The sequence below is a fragment of the Malaya genurostris genome, chromosome 3 (assembly GCF_030247185.1).
Source record: "Malaya genurostris strain Urasoe2022 chromosome 3, Malgen_1.1, whole genome shotgun sequence".
NCBI classification, from domain to species: domain Eukaryota; kingdom Metazoa; phylum Arthropoda; class Insecta; order Diptera; family Culicidae; genus Malaya; species Malaya genurostris.
In genome coordinates this window covers 300,770,783-300,792,605 of record NC_080572.1, presented here as the reverse complement: position 1 = coordinate 300,792,605, position 21,823 = coordinate 300,770,783, and the positions used below count along the sequence as shown (strand labels likewise).

At 36.0% G+C, this 21,823-nt stretch overlaps 1 protein-coding gene across 2 annotated transcripts in view; it reads left to right on the top strand.

Annotated features, from left to right (window-relative positions):
* The window catches only part of LOC131433834 (uncharacterized peptidase C1-like protein F26E4.3), a 135,241-nt gene that overhangs the window by 46,038 nt on the left and 67,380 nt on the right, over positions 1-21,823 (top strand). The gene's annotated exons all lie outside the window — the stretch shown is intronic.

The window sequence follows — 21,823 nt, the reverse complement described above, 5'->3', positions numbered from 1 at the left end:
GAGACTGTATTAAGAAATTGAGATTTTCATAGACAGTCGTATGGTTTTTCTATTTGTTTTTTTTTATGTAGGAAATCATTATTCGCTTTATGGATTTCATCAATATGTCATAATTTTGTCTTATAATCTCGTCACGACTTGACATTGTTGAAATTACTTTGGGGAGATTTTTCGCAGAGCCATCAGACAGAAAAAATGTATCCAAACGATAGGAAAATCAATATTATTTTGATTGAGGTGAAAATTTAACTTGTACTCTCTAATCACTGGAATCACGAGATATTAAAGTCGCGAATGTATTGGAAATAGCAAAATAGTTTTTTTAACAGTAGGCACATGAAATAGTAAAAATCAAATTTTAAATTAAATTAAAGAATAGAATTTACTATATTACAATTATTATTATCATCAAACGTAACGTATGAAATTTATTTAAACATTTTCGTGAATTTCATTAGACTATCTTTTATATGTTTTCTACACAGAAGCAAATTATGAATTTTACAGGTTACATAATTCTACAAACGATACAATTCGCAACTACTTAATTTTTCAAATGACGCAATATTCTACTGGCACATAATTTTACACGCTACGAGTGTAATTTGCACTCCGGTATCCAGGGGCCGCTGCATGGATTTATATGCATCAATTATTCAACAAACAGATAAGTGCTTCTGTGGTTCAGTCGAGTAACCGGTGAGCTTATGATCTAATGTTTCTCTGTTCAAGTCGCCCTGCTATTATCGATATTTTGTTTTTTTTTTTATTTCATTCGAATTGAAACCATGTAATTTTCAAATCACACAATCTTACATGTTCTTGAATATAAATTTGTGTTTAATACGACACTCCATTCATGTGCATCTTACAAAATGTAAAATGGCAAGATTCTATCGAACTGTGTAAATTTATATCTGAAGTGAAATATTGAAGAATTTCTCTTTTATATCATAAGACAAACTTATTAAATACATTTATTATCTTTATGTCTGAAAATCCTAATTCAATTTATTCCATAAAATTTTGTCTGGGTGAAACTTGACGCTATCTAAATATATAATTTCACTAAATGCAAATCTATGACTTCAAAGTTGTTTTATTGTTGTTTTTATTTTTGGGAGCTACAGAATTTAACACAACTCTAATTTTGCATCATTAGTTAAAACAAAGTATGATCGCCATTATGATAATATACCGTATTTATTAGTATAATATGTTTCTAACTTTATACTAAAAGCGAAAAAGTTTCATACAAGAATGAAGTTACTGAAACTAATTTGTAGATTTCTTTTGTAGATTTTTGTTGAAACTACGCATTTTAAAAGTCGGTCAGAAATAATTCTGTTTTGTATCGCCACTTTCAAGATTAAAGTTTTAGCGCATGTTTATTAAGTTTTATTATTTAATTTAATTTTATTATTTAATAATATTACACACTTCACTATTATTCGTTCCACAAGAATGTGACGTTCACTATTCGTTACGTTTCGTCTTCGAATCGTCAGTGCAGAGCAGTTCAAATAGAACTGCTTACTGCAAAAACTGAAACAGTTCAATTTGAACCGCTAAGCAGACTTTAAATTAACGCTATTTGCGAAACACATTTTCAAATTGCGCCGAAGCGCAATGTCTTTTCTGACGTCCCGAGCGAAACGAATAGGCGATTGAATTGGCCGACCACATATTTTGGTTATTTATGGCAGTTTTAGTGCTTTAGGCACATAACAGATTTCACAATTGTTCACGTTTCGTATAAAAATGACAGTTTTGTTAATTGAAGAGTGTTCAAAAACCATACTCTTATTTCGTTTTCGCTTGGCGCTAAACCTAACCCAGTTTCTATCCTAAATGCTATCAAACCGTTTTTTTTGCAATCTGTTTTGATCCTAGTTTCAACGTCTTTGAACTGAAAATCGAGTCATTTTCGAACCTGATTTTTATATCCCGTTGCTAAGTGTGAACCCTACGCAGTTTCGTGAAATGTGTTTGTTTAATGGCACTACCCAGAGCCACTTTCAGTTTTCTCAAACGAAACGATGACACGATTTATTTTTACATGCTTTGGATAAGTAAACTTGAGTGAATTGTGATCCTTTTTTTATGTGCTACTTTTATCTACAAAACGTAAATTTACATGATATTTTTTAAGGGTGCACTGTTCGAAAGATGGTTGGTTCACTTTGCTGAGACATGGTTCAGTTGGTCATGGTGGAGTTTTATGTTCCAATACTAGTTATATGATTTAACCTTTTAAACTGTTTAGTTTATTTCAAAACTAAAATTGTTACTTGAGACTATAGGATGGCCGCTATATACCAAAAAGCGAAATAACCTAATTTTTATGTTTTTGGGGTGAAAATACCCATTGCCTAAGTTCATATACAAACTACAATGTATGTTTTTTATAACATACAGTCTTGTTTATTGAAAAATCAATGCATTCCGATTTAATTTAACATCAATCATGGTTTTAAATCAGATTCTCGATTCAATAGTACTAGTGATTTACACTTCGTGAAAATTTCATAATTTTTTTCTGTGTGATTATTTATTTGAGGGAAGAGGGGCTGCAACTATCTACTCGGGCCTAAAATCTTCTGGCAGGTCTGTCCGGAATTTAGAATAAAATTTAATAAACCAGTCTGAAAAATGGGACTCGAAGTTACTACAATTTGTTTGTTTTACTGAAAGAATTGTTCTACTCATCTCTTGTTTTATAAGGGAGACTTTTGGTCTTGTGCGGAAAAAAATATTTTCACTCGGAATGTTATATACTGTTTAAAGCTATACACTTTAATTTAAAATGGGTGGGACGAAAATTTCTTATCATATTTTGACGCATAAAATAATCAAACGTAACCAAATATTGTGTGTAAAGGAAATGTTCTAGCCTTATTGGTATTTTGCAACTGCTTCGTACAAGAAACATATCAATTCAATTACTGATTTTGACAAAGCAGTATGAAAAATTATGAGAAAAAACTATGTGAAATAAAATGCGATTGTCCTTGAATTAAGACCAAAATTCAAGTAAGTAAAAAAACGTTTGATATACACCATTTTCCAACCAAATGCTTTTGTGATTCAGTAGATTAACGGGTGTACTTTGCGATCCAATGATTCTCGGTTCAAGCCGCGGCGTTCGCTTTCGGCATTTATTTTTTATATGTATTTTATGCCTTGTTATTTTCCAATCACACAATACTACCCGTTCTTGTATTTAAATTAGCGTGAACTACGACACTCCATTTATATAAGATATAAAATCACAGGTTTTTTTTCGAGATGTGTTAGATTAAATAAGTCAAATGATTCGATATTTTGTAACCAACACATCTTCTCTGTTCGAAACAGTGAAATAGGATGCATATTTCAATCCTCTATCTTAGTAAAGATCACATTCATGTGTCATTTGTTTACTTTAATTCAATTTTACCATGAACCCATCGGCGGAGTCAATCGCCAATCGCCCTGCAAGCCACTTGTAATCCACCCTTTCAATTGTCGCCATCGCATACTCGAATAGGTTAATAAGATTAATTAAATTAGTAAACAATAAGTCCTCATCCGATCTTGACGGAGTACTGCGCCGTATGATCAAACTAGTCAGAGGTATTATTTAGAAATGCTTATCCGAAGTGATTATTATGGACAAACTTGGCGTCTCGGCAGCGAACTACCGAACCGGCATAATTTAATGAAGTGTTTATTTTGATTTGTGGTCCTCAAGCGAACCATTCTAAGCGCGATGGCGTCGTCATTGTCGTCAACAGCAGTAATGCTTTTTATGGTGGCATAAAATAGTGTCAACAATCGACTTTCCGGATGCACGATGGATGCAAATACTGATAGAAGAAACTATACTATGAATGATCATACAATGCTCGGAGACACAATCAGTTCCAAAACATTCTAACAGTCTATTATCATAAGTCAATTTGGCGATGCAGAATATTATCGCAGTAAACGAAATCGCGATTTATTGGTCGGTCATCTGCAATCAAATGATCATAAATCAATTAATTTTTGTCACTTTCAATGACGCCTTTTCGTGACATTGTAACCTGAACAATTCAGGTCGTCAACAACAACGACGACAAAACAATGGTTAGACGTTCCAAATAATTTTGTCATGCGATGGATGACGATGTAGATAAACAAAATACACACGTCACCAAAACATAACTTGGATTAATTTTGAAATGAAATATACTTAACTCATTTGCCACACTCGTCCAACAGTGCGAAGAAATAAACGTCAGGCAGAGGCGAATTAATTGCACAGAAGAAAAACAAAAAAAAAACAATCATGACAATAAATTCAAAAAGTAGTGATCTCCTCTAAGATTGGACTCCACTGTCAAGGTCAGCTGTGTCGTTCGTTTCACGCAGTAGTGGACAACGAACCGCTCGCACATTGATAGGCACAGAAAACAGCAACAGTGTGAAATTCGCGCACTCGTGACGCCTCAGTTCGCGATAAAAATCGAATCGAAGCCGGCGGCGATTGTGCGAGTGCAACCAAACAAACAACAGTAGTAAGCTCTGTGTTTTTTGTTTTCATCTGCTGACGGAATGTGGTACGTTTCTGCCAGTCAGTTTTGCTGCGTTTTATGCAGTACAAATCTGGGTATTATTTGTTGAAGAAAGTGAACTGCTAAAGTTAATTGAAAATTGAAGTTAAAATTAAGTTAATCGACGAATTAATGCGTAAAGCGCCGTTGGAAAATCCAATCTATCCATCGAAAAGTATGCAGAAAACTATCTTATTTCCTTTACTCTAACTGGAGAGATAACCAAAATAGAAATAGAACCCTACACATAATTTCGCAGCCAAATCGTATTCGCTGTGTGTAACACTCTCTCAGACTTGAGTGAAACTTTCAGGACATGTAGACTTTATCAAAAAGCCAGTTACTTTGTTTTCCCAAATTTGAGATATGAACTGCTTTTTTGAAGAGGACTTCGTTTTTAACATTTATTTTGCAAAAAATATAGTCCAAAAATGACAAATCCCTAAAAAAAATGGTGCTAATGATATTAACATAATTAGTTAAAATTAGTCGAATGAAAATACTAATAAAAATTGCTTATCAAACGATAAACTGAAAAAATTGATACTTTAAATTTTAAGTTGAATTACAAGAAACACCATGCTTTATTTGAATGAAATTTTCCCAATTTCTGTCAACTAGAGATGTCCGATACGCGAGTCGATACTTTCTTTCAAGAATCGGGTATTTTTGGTATCGATATCACATCAGAGCGATACTGTTAGTATCGATACTTTTGGTCTCGATACTTACAGTATCGCAACAGATCAAAGTCAATTCTCATTACGACGGAATAATTTTTGTTTGTTTCAATTATAGAGGCATAAATCATTAAAAATTTCATAAGCCTGTGTGCGGGGTTGGGAATCGAACCCAGGTGGGCTGCGTGAACAGGGTTACCACTGATTTTCAAGTACATTGGTAAAATTTACTGAATTTCATACGGATTTTGTAGAAAATACTGATTTCATACAGATTTTTACGGAAGTCTATTTTTCAATAGTATAATGATAGAGGAGTGTGATCCATCGGTTGTAAATTCGGGCCGATTCTGGCCGACAAATTTCGCTGGGTTAAATCAAGTATGCACAAAAATTTTGTAGCACATGTTATAATTTTGCACGATAATGACTCAGTCATTTGTTTCGAGTTTGTTATAATTTAACAACCTATCGATACGAAAACATTTAAATTAAACATTAATGGCAACGTCGTTTAAGTATTCCAGTAGCGTACTATTGAAAAAATTGGTTTGAATTGATCTATGTTATCACGAGCCAATCATAGCATGCCAATATGATGTCATCCCTTAGTCACTTTTGTCACTGGCTGCCTGCGAACGAAACATGTAGCTTATCTAGTGAATGAGTTACAAAACAGAGTTACATCCATTCGCTCACTGGATAGTCACTTTTAAGCGGTGTGTGTATGCCATCTTCCGTCTGCTGCATAGCGTGTTCGCATGAGTGTATTGAACACCGATCAGCTGTTGATTCTCCAGTAACTAGGCTCTAACTTCCTAAAATTAGCTTTAGTTCAATATCATTTAGTAGAAACCCTATGTCTTCTTCTATTGAAATATATTTACGAAACCAATCAGTACAAAATGTAAAATTATTAGAGGCCTAAGCGTAATTTTAGACCCAGAACTTACTTTTGTAGAACATTATAATACATTTGTCAATAAAGCAAATAGTATGTTAGGCTTCATTAAACGTTTCAGTTATAAGTTTCAGGACTCTTACACAATAAAATTATTAGATACAACTTATGCTAAATTTGAGATACTACAGCATAGTATGGAACTCACGTACTTCCGTACACGAAGAACGCATCGAATCTATCCAAAAACAATTTCTACTGTATGCGTTTCGTAAACTAAACTGGACTACATTTCCTCTTCCATTATATGAGGCTCGTTGTATGCTCATAAACTTACAAACACTCGAAGAACGCTGCAGAGCTACAATGCTTTATTTTATCAACGACATTGTTTCTTAACAAGTACTGAATTATTGCTTTCACAACTAACATTTCAAGCTCCTAGCCGCCTCTTAGAAGTAGTAAAATATTCTCGGAAAAACAAATAATATAATAATAATAATAATAATCCTGTTAATATTATGATGCGCTTTAACAACGAAAACTGCCAAAAAATTTAACAAATTATATCCAGAAAACAAATAAAAGAAAAATTGAGACCAAATCGTAGAAATAATGAATAGTAGATAAGAAACCCGGGTTGGCGGTTCAATGAATAGGGCGCTGGTCTTACAAGCCAGTTATCGTATGTTCGTGCCCCGACCTGGAAGGGTTCTTAGTGTCAGTAGGATCCATAGTACTAGCCATGTAATGATTCTGTACGCTATGAATCGGCTGCGAAGTCGATTGAAACAGAAAGGCCAAATTCCACATAAGGAATGTAATGCCAATACTTTTTAGATAAGAAACCTTTGTTACTTTTTTTTGTGAATTTGGAAAAAATGCCTTCACGAATTTCCATACATGACAGTCACGATCTTGTTTGGCGCACATCTACGGTCCCCCGTGAAACTGGCACCAATGGTGATACATTGGTTGCACTGCTGAGTTCCCATCATACATTCATAATGCAAATGTCAAACCGTGAGAACCCTTTCGATTCGGTAGCTCATTTGTATATATTGAGATTTTATGGCACACTTGGTTGAAATGATAACAATGCAATTAATCTTGCGTTCCACCAAGCGATGAGTGCGGTCATTTCAGAAGGTACCAGGAACAAACCACATTTTTTTAAAATATTTATAAGCACGTACATGTCTTTATTATTTATCTTTGGTACACAACCGTGTAATTTTTTCGAATAAAAGAAAAATTTCCTCAAAAATCAAATAACGCCCTTACATAAAATACGCGACAATTGATATAAAAAAGATATAATAGATGTAAAATAAGTTATACGGATTTATACAGATTTTTTCTCCTCTGCTACCACGGCACAAGATGGAATACGGAAATTCAAAGCGCACGATCTGGCATCGCTGTGCGTGAAAGGTATAGATTATACCCGTTCCCAATGGAGCATTTTTTTTATTCGGCTTTGACGAAGTGCCAGGCTCGTGCATGGATTGGTATGACGTGTACTAGCCGTCATTGAAACTCGTTCCCGACAATCTCGCTTCGTCCCACGAGTGCACTGAAAGAGAGTTCAATGAGAGAAAACCATCAACAAAACACGCCCATAAAGGCCATACTCTCAGAGGATTCAATAGTATCATTTTTCGCACTCCTAGCACTTTCTCTCAGTGCGCCTGTGGGACGACGCGAGCTTGTCGAAAACGAATACCAACGACGGCTAGTCCACGTCATACCAATGCATGCGCAAGCCTCCTTCTGCTTCCGTTCCGTCCGTCCCCGGTCCCGTCGTAATAGCAATAGGAATTGTTTCTGTCTTTTCGCGTTTCGCCTTCGACTCATCAGTGCTTAAAGCAGTTCAAATTGAACTCATCTCGCGTCTAGCAGTTCAATTTAAACCGCTAGCTTAGCACTGATTATCCGAAGGCGAAACGCGAAAAAAAAGTGCTTTTGCACAAACCAACAAAATCCCTAAATATTCAATAGGAATTTGCCTTTAGTGTAGCATCCGTGTATCGACATAAAGGTTATGACATGAAAATTTTTGAGAAAATAGGTGAAATATTTTATATGTATAAATTTTTATTTTTATTTAAAAAAAACAAGATTTTCGTTCTTTCAAAAAACATTTTCATGAGTGCCTAAACAGCCAAAAAACATAGAAAATGCTCCTTCAGATTACACCGTGAAATAGATCAAGCTCGCAGCGACAAACCCTACGAAACGGTTTCAATAGATAGTATCGAAACTATTTAAAATGGAGCAGGATGATTCTAAAGTGAATGTGCGCGAAGTAACAGATGCTACAAGGATTACTACTAAGCGCACACGTGTCGTTGTTTGGGGAAGATTCTGCAGATTGGAAAGATATCCAATGAAAAGGAAAATAATGAAAACGGTTATGTGCCCTAGCACAAAATTTGGCTAACCCCTAAATGAAGATATCCATGCTTATTCGGGCGAACGCGAGTGCATTTCGGAAGCATGTTTGGCATCCTAAACGGGAACTTAGCGAGACAAAAACATTTTCGCTAATAAATATAATTTTTTAGTAGTTGGTGTCTTCACAAAAGTCGTATTGTAATCAATGTAAAAGATCATTAGTGTGGTCCATGTTTGGATTTAAATCTGAACTCAAACTATCTTAAATAATAATTTTGAAAATTATTGCGCTTTACAGCAAAATTGTAGGAAATTTTATGTTGAGCAACTTTGCTGAAGAAGCTATCTTCCTACCTCTTCGTTTGATCGAGTTACATCAATTTTTCGAAGTAAACATAGGATTGCTCTCCAAAAATCACATTTTTTGTTCTAGCATTTTACTAAATCTAACAATTTTGCCCAAATAAGGTTTTCAATTTAGGCTACCAACCAATTTTCAAAAACTAGTTAACCTTTTAATTCAACAGATGCCAGATCGATAAAAACTAATCTTATACGGTTTTTGGAAGGTCATAAAATAAGAAGAGTTTAATGAGAAATCTGGAAGGATGTTATTTTTTTATCTCATTTAAATTAGTGTTCAAATTGCCTTACAAAAAAATATCAAAAAAGTCATATAACTCTTAAACGCCAAAATGTAACAACATACTACATTCAGCAAAACGGTGGTTTTAAATGAGTCCTATGAGTGGTGAGTTTGGTAACGCGCCATACGGTATTTCTGGGCAATATCAGCTGTTTAGCTAGCCTAGGTGTAGACCACAATGGATTTTCCAAATAACTGTGCACATTTTTTTCCCTTCTTTCGGCTTCCACAAAAAGTAGAATCGATTGCTTCGGTTTTTAGGTTTTGATGACGGGTGAATGACTGAAGCTCTGTTGACCCCATTGGTTTCCAGAAGTTCCGGAAGTAGCAGCCCAAAGAGTAGCAACTCTTCACACGATTGAATCAGCGCCATTAAAGAGAGATGGATATCATCGCAACAACAAAAACCCGGCATGCCTCATTTAACATAGAATGGACACCAGTGCGAGAGCGAATTTCTCTCGATGACATTTCTGAGAATCAAAGCTTAGCACGCTGCTGTGAGGATCCTCTCTGAAGCAACAAACGGTCGCTTATTTTCGTTTCGCGATCCGATTCTTCTGTCAAATTATCGGCAATCACCAACACTGTTTGGAGCTGACAATGTCAATCACATTTGGACAGGTTATGGCGAACATTTCCGGTTCAAAAGATGTACTGTTATATGTGACGTAACCGACAAATCCCAGTGCTTTTCAATGCAACAAACGTTTGAAAGCTACTATTAGGCTATTTGATGAGCTCACAATAGCGATGGCCGAGGATAGAAGCTTTCAAATGTTTGAAAGAAACTATTTGAATGGCAAGAGAAAAACATTATCACACCACTAGGTGAGTTAAGAAGAGTTTTTGTTTTGTTTAATTAGAATTTGACATTTTTGACACGAATTCGGGTTCAATTTTGATACAAATTCATCCAGATTGATTCAGATAGTTCACAAAAGCATGCATCGGCGTTTTCGTCACAAACCAAATGAATCAGCAATACACTGAGGTCTCATTTTTCGCGGGGTGACGTATCGCGTAAAAAAAACGCGTAGCTTCGGAAATTTGCATAAAAAAGTTTCAAAACTAAAGATCTGATGTTTTCCAAAACAAAATTTTTGTTTGTAAAAATCAACTTTGGGACCGATTTTGAGACCGCGTAACATCGGAAATCCGCGAAATAGAAGAAAATTTTTTTTTGTTAAAATCGACTTTACACAGATTTCCGAAATTACGCGGTTTTTTTCGGAAATCCGCGTAAAAAGAAACCGCTTAAAAAATCACGTAAGAAAAGACCCCAGTGTAGTACATTGGAACTTCATCATTGGTCACATTCTGAAGTAATTGGTTCATTCATGTCCACGAAAATTGAGCTGTTTTGTCGTTTATGTCACTTTTACCATTATTTCTCCGGAATCGAAAGTGATAGCAAATTGATATTCAATCGTGATTCACAACTCAAAAGTATTTTTTAAACGAGGCTAAGTGATTGAACAATTATGCATGGAACACCAGCATAGAAAAAGGCAAAAACAATTCCTACTTCGCCTAGTGAAGTGAGGTAATGTTTGAAACAAGTTTGGGTAGATACAAAAATTTCCAGATTGATTCGGGTAATTCACAAGTTGACGCTTATTTGATAATACTATTTTCGGTATCGCAAGTATCAGCAACAATGCAGTTGAGTGTTATCCTTGACTTTTTTGCAGCTTTTAAATCATTGAGAAAATTGTGCGTATTGAAAATCCTATGTCGCTTACGTCACATATTCGGTTATATCGCTGAAACCGAAAATTTCTACTATAATTGTAGTAACACTTGATCCAAGTCCTCATTGTAGCTTTCAAATCAACCCTAAATAGCCGGAACCGATTGAATCATAGTTGAACCATGCGCTTAGCATACTCCCTAACTCATTTGAACTTGATAATTTCAAGGTGAAGAAAGCTTACCCCCAAATTTATGCTAGGTGCCATTTGAAATTGATTGACGACTTCAGTTTGAATGAGCTCAAGTTTGTCGAAATCGGTTCAATTAAGAGTGCTTATAGAAAAAAATTACGATTTGACGGTTACGCCACTTATACGATCATATCTTCGAAACCGGCGGTGTTTGCCATCATGAGCCTTAAAAACTTGATCAGTGGCTAGATAAGGTCTTTCTAACTAGCCGTTATTTTTTATTTGTTTTGTGATAGATGTTTGAAACCGACGTTTCGAAAGAATTTTTCCTTCATCTTCAGGGTAAAACGACAATAAATATTTGAATCAGTCTACTTGATGAAAAAATATCACTCAATTAAAAAAAACTATCTTCCAGTACATAGCAATTACAAAAAATACAAACGTCTCATTCAGAAAATGAAACGCGTGACGTAAATTTAACAACCAATCAGTATCGGTATTCATTTTGGTGTTCGAAACGATTTCGGTCCATCAGCTTGAAATCAGTGAACCGTAGATGTTTTCAGATCGAATGCACGAGTTGAGCAGAACCAAAACGATCGAACGATGTTGTGTGCAGTTTTTACAAACTCTCGCTAATGGAGGGTGCCGTGTCTGTTTACGGATTTGACGAAACTGAGCGTGTAGCAATCAAAAAGCGTACGACTGATGTTGGTTTTTTCTTTGTTTTTGGAAAATTCGTTCGTTCGGTGCGAAAAGCAAAAATAAAAACAAAACTTCGACATGGCATGTTAAAGGTGTTAATAATTTCTTCGTGCAGTCGTAAAAGCATTTGCCGATGGATGGTTGGATCAGTCCGTCAACAGCCGTCACATGTTCGGTGATACTCTGGTGTTTTGTTGTTCTTTCCGATGAGCGTGTTTCGTCGGATGTCCGGGATGTTTAAATTAATCTACGCAAACTGACCGCCGTAGGAGTGCAGTTAGCAAACTTGACCTTGCGAGTGGTGTCTGTTTGTTTACATGGCCAAGAACTTCGCGCACTGCCGAATAATTACCCGAAAGATATTTAAGGAAATTACTCAACGGGATGCCATTTATCAAACCGAGTAATCGTTTGAAATTGAATACAAACTTTTAAAATACTTTGATGGGCTATCTGTTTCATTGAAGTAACTGCTGATTGGGTAAAGCAAACCTGACATCCGGTGTAACGTTTCGGCTCAGATAGTGTCAATCACAGCGCACGCTAACAGGTGATAAAACTCCTGTGACATGTGGACAGTGAAAGACAGCGACCTTGGCGGGGTGCCGGCAAGACCGGTAACATATCATTGTTCAAACATCTTGCGTTGCCCGGGGTGTGACGAATCACTCACTTCATTCAGCAATGTACTTATCGGTAGTTGTTATAGTTTTCATGCATGTGTGTGGGCTTCAAACAACTAATTTTCTGATTATTTGCATGATTTAAATAAAGAAGAAACTTCCTTGAAAATAAGTTGTAAAGTGACATTTTCAGCAGTTTAACACAAACCGGTTGGTGAAAAACAATGCGTTAAGTTTCCCATTCTTTTCGCTTGGGACATCAATGGAGACGCTACGCTTCAAATTTTTCCATTTGACAGACGATTCAAATTGAATAGAGATTGTAGCTTGTAGTAGCGGATCATTTTAGACATATTTTTTTTGCATACGAAACGTAATGCAGAAGGAATTTCTTGTTTACGATAACGAATGGAGTAGCAGCAGCAAAGCAACGCCAAACGTCCCGGCTCCCGCGACGAAATTCAATACTGTCTCGATTCGCCATTCTCCGTGAAAGTGCTTCGCCAGCATAACAACGACTGTGCTTCTGAAGTGTTAGACAAATATATACACTCCTTGTGAAATTCCTTTCCGCTGTAGGCTGTGTGACGTTAATTTAGCATTTGGCAAGTTTTTAAAAACAAAAAAAGCCAGCAACATTCTTTCCATTCGACATATGGTTTGCTTATTAAATCGTTCGCTGAGAGAGAGAGAGCAGAAAAACATGCTGTTTATGTTTGGTTAAAGTTATTTATTGTTAGAAAATGGCACATTTTAACGCAATGATTGGCATGATTCTAACTTTGTATCTCTATCTATTCTGTAGCAAGATGGATTAGAATTTTAAATTACAATCATTAAAACTTAAACCAGCTATGGTTTTGATTGCTTCTTTTTTTAATTGTAACTTAAACTGAAACAAAAGATGCTATTCAATAAACGAATAACCATTATAAATCATAATCTAATGCTGCTTCGGGCCACCCTACTAGATGGCATTAATTGATGATTTCCATTCAGATATGACTTTGATCCACGTTCAAATAAACGGGTTGAGAGAAAGCGGTAGAACGGGTTTTTATCTTTCTCTGAGGAAAGGATATATCATTGCTGGACAAAGCCACTTTCATTCGGAGCCTCAGAGATTCCTAGAGATTTTGCCGAATGCCATATGAAATATTTTCGGATATTATCGTCTTCCATTTGTCTTTATCTTGAATCAATTCCAATTACGATATTAACACAATTGAAGAATTTGGCGAAATTATCCTTTCGGCGAAATGGCTTTCGGCGAAATTGTTTTCGACTAAATGGCTATATCTTTATCGACGATATTATTCACCGAGTTTTTCGCACTCAAACGAACTGCGCGAAACAACACAAGTAAATCGAACCTCATAAAACAAACATTTTATCGAAATATTAAAAATTATTTTTGTTATAAACCGCCGAATGATTTTTCACACTTTTTGGCGAAGCTGGAGAAAATTATACTATCAATATTTTCTTCGTCATTATTAATTCTTAAACATTACTTTTTGCTTCAAAGTTTGGACCAAACGGTTTTGATCATTGATTTCCTTGCTTCATTATTATTGAAGGACACCATCTCTTGTTTTTTAGTTGACACAGAAGCACATGGATTTTCAAGCATCCAAATCTCGAAATTTGATTTTAACTTTTTCCGAGCTTCTTCCACGAATATATTTTCGTAATCCAAACGTGTGAAATGCTTTGAGCAAACCAATACGCTCTTGGTTTTCTTGAGCTCGCTAAACAGCAACCATTGCCTACGAATTTCCTTTCTTGCTAGCAATTGGTGTAAAATAACAGGGAAATCATTTTTTTTTCACTCAATAAAATCTTGAACTACAACTTTTTAACAGTATACGAAGGAATTCATCATAATGTGCCTGGCGAACAACAATTGGTATGACGTACTTTGATTTCACGAATTCGTTGAGCATTACATTTGTTTTTCAAATAGTAAAGTGTCTTTATTTCCCCACCTGGATGCGTACCGGTTTTGCATCATCATTTTGTATGACAGTTTGAAAGTTTTGATACTCATCGCCCTATAACTTCGGAACCGAAAGTCAGATCTGAATGAAATTGTACAGTAGCTTTAAAGACACTAAGAGCTTTAATTCAACTTTAATTAATTTTTTTGAAAATCGGTTTAACCGTTGCTGAGAAAGTCGAAGTAAGTTCCGTGTTACGAGCTTTTCTTGACTATTACCGGTGCGTTCGGAAGCGGAAACCGGGCACTAGTGGCTCCAAAGTAGTTTTATATATTCACTAACTAACAAGGTCTTCGCCATCGCTTGTGCGAAAATACTCATGAAATTGAAATGTTTTACTAATCGCATTTTAATACCAGAACCGGAAGAGGGATCTGGATCAAATTCTCGATGACGTTTTAAAGAATTTCAAGACCATTTATTTGTAAAATTCGGTTAAGAAATTTCCGAGAAAATTGAGTGTGCATTTACTCAATTATTCGAACATGTTTCCTGGTAATTCCGGAACCGGAAGTCAGATCAGAATATATATTCTATGGGACCGTAAGACCTTTCATTTGAATTTGAGTGGAAACTGGTTCAGCGATCTCTGAGAAAATCGAGTGACATTATTTGTCACATACACACACATATACATACAAGCACACACACAAACATTTGCATAGTTCGTCGAGCTGGGACGAATGGTATATGAAATTCGGTTCAAAAGTCGGTTTTCACCTTTCTATATGGAAAAGGCAAAAATTATTTCAATTATTATATCGACTTTGGGATTCAGAAAAAAAGATTGAGATTCCCGAAATCGAAAATTTTTTTTGACGCCAAATGTCTTAGAAACTTTGAGATATGGTGTTATCAAAAAATATTTTTTTGGAAAAAACGTTTTTGATAGGTATTATCGCCTGGTAGACCACTATTTCCCTTTCTTGACGCGAGAGGTCTATTATGTCTTTTCGGGATTGTATTGGATTCATCAGAGTGATCCATATTGGTATATGATTCATTGGAACTCAACAGTAATATTCAAATGGATATTTGAGTCGTCTCATAAATTCTTTTGGAATTATTAAGATTGAGATTTATTTTTATATCTATTCAACAATGTTCTGCTCTACGTGAAAATCTCATTATTTCAGTCATAGGGATATGAGGTGAGACCATCATCATCATCATCACCATTATCATTATGCATCAGTAAGGCTCGTATCCGTACTGTATTTTACAATATTTTACTGTATTTTCGACTCAAATACTGCGTGCTGTATTTCCCTCAAATGTACTGTATTCTAATATGCACTGTATTTTTCAACTGAAATATACTGTATTTTTCACGTCAAAAAATAAATTCAGAATTTTTAATGTTTAACGCATCGAATTTCGATTTGCTGCAATACAAAATGTCAGAAACAACTGTCACAACACGTAGTGAATAAAAATACACGAATACAACAAATAGGTTTATCTCTTTCTCTGCTTTTCATGAGGTTTTCACGTGAATACGTCTTACTTTACTACCCGGGTAGAAGTGATTTGCAAACCAATACCAAATTCTGTCATTAAAATTAAACATCTCAATGGTAGAAATTAACATTATTTAGTTTGAAATAAGAGTTAAAATATCAAAAATCATATCAAAGCTTGCATGAGAAAATAGTAACAAAATAAAAAATTCTGTCATTGTAATATCAAACCAATAACAAAATATTTATAGAAGATGCATTTGGTAATTTTTTTATAATCTAGCATTTAGAATAGAGTAATATCTTAAGTATTTCTCTTATCTGATTCTGATGCAGTTTATTCAATGGTATTTTATTTGAAAATAAAACTACTGGGTCAATTTACTTAATGAAATTGAAATAGCTCATCAATAACGAAATAAGATATTATAACTAATTTTGATGCTGAACAGATATTATACAATGTCTTGATCCCTTGATGAAATATCACGAAAATATCAAGTATCGCTCTGACAACACAGAAACATCAAGCCAAGATATGATGGTTAAATTTTTGTTATTATTTTGACCTTTGTTTGTTATTTACACCTACCCGGGTATGCGACGCCTATTCAAAATTCGCCATGTGGAGTGAATATCGTGAATATTTCGAGTTGTAGTAAACGCAACAACAATCTGTCACGCATGCGGTAGAGGATTGACATCCTTACTTAGTATGTAAATCCACAAAAACAAATGTAGCGTTGTTTGTCGTTTGGTATTACTCTCATTTGTTTAGCTTTATTTGTGTGGTAGACTATGTTTTTTCGCCGATAAGTCGGAACCGAAGCAAAATTTACACAATCAATCAACTAACACAAACTATTATTGATAATCGGAAGTGTGAAAGTTGCATGCCAGTTTTATTCGTATTCACGTCGTCCAGAAATGTATATGGCATTACCAACCCGCGTTTTTCATTAATCTTTCTTGTTCAGAGCGCGTTTGAAAAAAAAGAGAAATGTCTCTACAAAAAAAAACCTGTTCTAATCTACCTAGTGGTGTAGTGATACCTTTCTCATATCAATCATACTATCATATATAATACTGTGGTATTCTTCACAATAATTTTCTTCGATTCTTAAAAGAATAACCAAAATCGGTTTGTTTGACCGTCTACTGATAAAAACTATCAATTGGAGAAGATTTGAGGTCGACTTAGCAAACTTTTTACGGTTTTTCGCCCTTTTCAGTGATGGTATAAAATTTTCAACACACTTTACCCTATATTTCCGGATCCGGGTTAAATTCAGGAATTACGTATGGAACCACAGAACCTTTCATTTGAACCTAAGTTTGCCAAATCGGTCGCGCCATCTAAGAGAAAAGTTAGAACACATATTTTCATTTTTTTGCACATTTTACCCCATACCTCCGGAACCGGAAGTCGGATGGATTCAGCCATCTCCGAGAAAAGTTAGTGCAAAAAAACGTCTCATACACACATACCCACATACACACACATACATACACACACAGAGACATTTTGCGTACTCGACGAACTGAGTCGAATGGTATATGACACACGGCCCTCCGGGCCTCGGTTCAAAAGTCGGTTTTCACAGTGATTGCATAACCTTTCTATATGAGAAAAGCAAAAATGAAACTCGCTCACTTTTCTCAGAAATGGCTTGACCGATTTTCACAAACCTAGATTCAAATGGAACATTTTGCAGTCCCATGCTTAATTTCTAAATTTTGAGTTTGACGAATGCTCAAAATTTCAAGACGTCGTTAAAAGCAACGATGCATAAAAGGGCAAAAAAATCTTAATTGGGTTCAAAACTATTCCAATTTGTACGATATATTTGTTGCTGGTCGTTTGAATCGACTTTGACTCTAACGGCTTCCGGAAACCTGGCTGGAAAATCTTACAATTTCAGTCGTAGGGGTATGAGGTGATACCATCATCATCATCATTATGCATCAGTTACACGCTCTTTGAACGTAACTCATGGTTTGAGTTGCGATTACTCAAATTCATAAACTGGAACAATATGTCAAAATTTGAGTAAAACTTACTCAAGCCATGAGTTCTCTCGCTCTTAATAATACATTAGAGTAAGCAAAACATTTGAGTGAGAAAAATGCTTCTTGCAGTTCAGTGCGTTTTTATTCTCGGAATATTCTTATCGAATTTAAGAATACTAGGTTTCTGATACAATGAACCACCAATCATAGATGATTTTAAAAAGAAATTTTGTGGTTTCAATTATGCTAAGTGAGACGTCCAATATAAGAGTATCAAAATCGTTCACTATTGACTTCAAATCGGTCAAAATGAAACGACTTTGATTCGCTTTTTGCGCTTCCCATTTAAAAGAAAGAAGAATGACTTTAAGTAGTTATTTTATGTATATATATATATATATATATATATATATATATATATATATATATATATATATATATATATATATATATATATATATATATATATATATATATATATATATATATATATATATATATATATATATATATATATATATATATATATATATATATATATATATATATATATATATATATATATATATATATATAGTGCAATGAAGTCAAATTTTGAATTAAACTTACTCAAATTTGAATAGATATATTTTTTTCTTATTTTGAGTAAAAAATACTCAAATTTTGACAGCTTCGTCCCTTAACTCAAGTTTAGACTACGACGTTTATGAAACGGTTTGTTGTTTTGTCTCGCGTTTTTCATTCACGATATTCGATATTCCGAAATCGAAAAAAAAATTTTTTTTTAGATAACACTAAATCTCGATGTTTCATGCAATTTTAAGATTTTTGGCATAAAAAAAATGTTCGATTTCGGAAATTTCAAGTACTCCCCCCTATGGTGCTTTTCCAAGATCGAAAATTTTCAAACTTTAACCGCTGGGCAGCATCCCTTACCCATGTCCGATTTAGCTCAAATTTTGCATGAGGACGTTTTTCGAGATGTTTAAACTTTTGAACAATAGCGCTTAGAGGTGATCCCAAAATATTGGCACCCTTATAAACATTAGAGTGGTAAAAACAACGTGTTTTGGCGGTTACGTCACTTATACCATCATATTTCTGGAATCCAAAGTCTCAGCCATTTGATCTTTGAACTTGATCAATAACCCGATAGTAGCCTTCAAACGAGCATAAGTTTGTTGAAATCGGTTCAGCCACCTCTGAGCAAATTGAGCGCGTATAAATATCTTCGAAAAATGCACACACACACACATACAATTCTTTCAATAAAAAAAAACGTTGCGTGAAACCCAAATTTGGTCATTTTTATAATTTTGTTCTCTGCGTTCTCCATCATAGAAATGTTCACACCTATATTTGAGCATCTTGCGAAATGATTTTTGACATTTTAATAACCTTTTTTGACATAACAATGGAACCGCGATGAATGTGGATACATTAATGACAAAATAAATGAAAAGAGAGATTTCAAGAAAAGTTTCAATTGTATATTCGTAAGTGCAAATATAATAATTTTCCTGTGATTAAATTATCAATTTTGCTATCAAACTTTAGTTTTTCATATACGCATAATACTTTGTTTATGATAGACTAGTTTTTATGTTGTCGCTAAAATGTTTCAGTTCGTCAACAAGGCAAAAATAATATCGCCAACAGTGTATGATCACAACCGGGGATCCGAGGGGGGTCCACCCAGCGTGCATCCAATTACCAAAGCAGTCGATCAAGGCTTTGGTTGTTTGTGTATATGCGAGTGTTGTATGAAAAGTTCAACTCAGCAATAAATTTTGCTCATTTCACTTTTCATCCATTCAGCAGCATAGCGTTCATTGATTTCTCTGACCCGGCTGATCCGCGATGGATCTCCTGAGGATTCCTCCTTCCACCTACACCCGCTGTTAAGCGCACGAAGTGTTTGACGATCAACGGCAACTTCTTCGTCTCCCGTTTGAAACCCCGTACCCTGCTCGTCCACCCCTCCGCAACATACTTCTATTGGGAGCTATTTCGGCCAGTACTGCACAGAGACCAGTTTCCTCGATTGTTTGTTGCGTTTTCACGCCGGCCGAGTGCAAATATTGTTGAAAGTAAACAAAACATTAAAAAGTTCCGCTACTGCTACTGCTGAGCTAATCAGCGGTTGGGGTGCAGTGCGATGAGGGTGGCGGCTTTCACACCACTAATTAAGTCCACCGAAGTATTTGCGATCGATTTGCTGCTGCCTTCTCACTTCACTTCACTTCACTGCGGTCTGTCGTCTAGACAAACGAAACAAATTTTTTCGAGTGGTTTGCTATTTCACGCCACATTCCACGTTGACGAGACGAAGGGGACGCAAGCATCGGGGAACGGACCCGGGGTTAGAACTGTTTTTGGGCATCGGCCCCTGAGCTTCGGTTGTTTTCTTTTGCTAATTAATATTGCATGTTCTTCACCGTCCCGTGCTGTGGGAATTTCCGTTGAAAAATTGGTAAAACGTGCCACCTTCAACACCTTTCGTTAGTTATGAGGGCGCGCGCTCATGACCCGGAGTCGGATTTCTTGTAGTCGTGAGATGTCGTGGCTAAATTTTCGTCAGAGTAATTTTCGTTTCCCCCAATATCCGTCAGTTTTATTTATTTTAAAAAAATTCACTGTTCATTTGATCTCGAGTTCAGCAATTGAATGCCGCTTGAACTACAGCTCGAATACCGCAGATACTGTTCCGGCAGATTAGGTTTAACCCAATCGTGACACATTCGCACGCAAGTGCAATTCCGAAAGAGAGAATGTATGCACCGTACCCGGCTGGATATGGCGTCCCTTCGGAGGATCGTGTCATGCACTAACTCGAACTCGGGCCGCTATTTGCATGCACACTTTCGCTTTCTCTCTCAACGACGACGACGACGGCTGCGGCGCCAAAGATGACCGCTGGGCGGTTGATATACGGTTTACAAGTACCCCATCAGGCACGCCACGGTACGGTGCGAATAACGTCCGAAGCCTGCCGTCTCATTCAAACGACCCTCCAACGACCAACGGAACACGCGGGTAACAGTTCGGAAGTGGACACCCATTAGATCCATTCCGCAGGTTGAAGGAGAGGCAGAGGGTGTGTAATAAGCAATGAGACCGGATACCCCGTCGGGCGTGCCACGGACAAGTATCGCGCGCAAGAGTGTGGCGCCAAGAAGCGGCGAGGCAATCAATCGACCAAACAACTTTTGGCCCCTTTTGCAGCTTCTCAATTGCTTCAACTACGAACCGATGGTTTACTGGCACCTTGGTGGTGATAGAAGTAACGATCGGTAATTAGGATGCGGTGTCGGATCTTGAATTGACCTGGAAAGTTGGCTAGGGGCCATGATTTTGGTAAATGTTTTTGAAATTGTTTTCCGTGACGTGTGAGATATTAAATAGACACACGCTTCGCTGAAGTTCGTAATGTACCGTAAGCTCTGATCGCTTAAGCAATACGCAAATATAGCTGAGTTTCTAAACATTCAGTTGTTGAATCTAATTATGTTAGTGATTTATCTACATTGTGACGCTTTATGGTTTGGTCATCTCTTCGAGACACGACTGTTGGCGACCTACCCTATTTTTCTGTCATTCCCCTGTACTGAAGTAGCGCAATTTTGGTTACCCAGCGAAGCTCGAGCTACCAGAACAGGCAGCGCGGCAAAAAAGGGAGTTTTTTTTTTGGCTTCACCACGCAGCATCCCAGACAGATCAGAATTGGCTTCCAACGATTAAGCTGCGCCGAGTGCTCCGAGAATTTTTTTGTATTAGTTATAATTGTGTAGCGTTAAATATAATTAGATAATAAAGTTATTAAAGTGGTTTGAGTAAACGTTTAGACTTTATTAAGCCGAACTGGCACTGTCTCATCGCACACTTGGAAATAGTAAGAACTAAGACGAGCAGAACAGCACAATCCCGTGATCATC